Source organism: Echinops telfairi, unplaced genomic scaffold, assembly GCF_000313985.2.
Source record: "Echinops telfairi isolate 266 unplaced genomic scaffold, ASM31398v2 ScPeMD7_3533;HRSCAF=4204_0, whole genome shotgun sequence".
Taxonomy (NCBI): domain Eukaryota; kingdom Metazoa; phylum Chordata; class Mammalia; order Afrosoricida; family Tenrecidae; genus Echinops; species Echinops telfairi.
The window spans coordinates 31,312,964-31,313,995 of record NW_022107431.1 but is presented as its reverse complement, the minus strand read 5'-3'; the positions used below and the strand labels follow the sequence as shown (position 1 = coordinate 31,313,995).

The window sequence follows — 1,032 nt, the reverse complement described above, 5'->3', positions numbered from 1 at the left end:
GTGCTGCTTCCATGTGGGCTTTGTTGCTTCTGGGCTAGATGGCTGCTTGTTTACTTTCAAGCCTTTAATTCCCCAGGTGCTATAGGTCTCAATAGCCGGGCACCATCAGCCTTCTTCACCACACTTACTTATGCACACATTCGTCTTCAGCGTTCTTAATGGAAGTCGATCACAGGCTTTTCTTGCATGGTGCTGCTTGCTGAGTGGCAGTGCAGCACGGCCATTGGCACTGGTCACGGTTGGGCGGCCAGTGACTAGTGTGGGGGCAAGGAGACCCAGCACGTGGTTGCAGTCTTGCAGTGGGGAGACGTGGATGCGTTGGGCACAGAAGATTGGGAGAAGTCATTGAGTTTGGGGATATATGTTCGAGGTTGAGCTGTGAGGACTTGGAGCAAGAGGTAAAGGAAAGATTGAATAAAGAATTAAACAAGTAGGTGAATTTCTGCGGGTGTCAGATAGTTGTTTTTAATTTTCCTCTTTATTTTTTTTTGGGGGGGATAATATTTTATTCAGTCGACTTCTTTTATAATTGAAACTCTGGGAATTCAAAATTGACATCCTTGCCCGTGAGCTTCTATATAAGCTTCAGGAAAGGTTTCAACCGTGTGTTCTACATTGTTCTGTGGGGCTTTGTCCTGAGGAACCGTTCTAAACCGGCTGCCATCCAGCTTTACCCGGATTCTCTTGCCCACAATCTCACTTGGGAAGCCCAAGTCTTCAAGGACAGCATCGTGCTCAGCTGTCGGAGTGCAGCTCCCAGGACGCTGTTGCTTATTCTTTGTACGGCTTTTCCGAGTTGGTGGTGTAGGCAAGAAAGACAACGTGGAGGGACAGGAACAAAGATTCTAATAGCTTTCAGCCCACGACCAACTTCCATTTCCTTGGCTGCCGTTATATTCAGCTCGCTTAACCGAGCCTGCAGGGCCGAGTTCCTCTCCAGCTCAAGAAGAGCTGAGAAATGGCTGCCTGGAACCCATCCGGCTCTTCGCTGTGGGGCTTCACAGCGTGCGCGCATGCGCTGAGCGTGGCCGG

General features: G+C 49.7%; 1 protein-coding gene and 1 pseudogene across 1 annotated transcript in view; one reads left to right on the top strand and one right to left on the bottom strand.

Annotated features, from left to right (window-relative positions):
• The window catches only part of ECT2L (epithelial cell transforming 2 like), a 79,329-nt gene that overhangs the window by 18,781 nt on the left and 59,516 nt on the right, over positions 1-1,032 (top strand). The gene's annotated exons all lie outside the window — the stretch shown is intronic.
• The window catches only part of LOC115871009, a 663-nt pseudogene continuing 154 nt past the window's right edge, over positions 524-1,032 (bottom strand).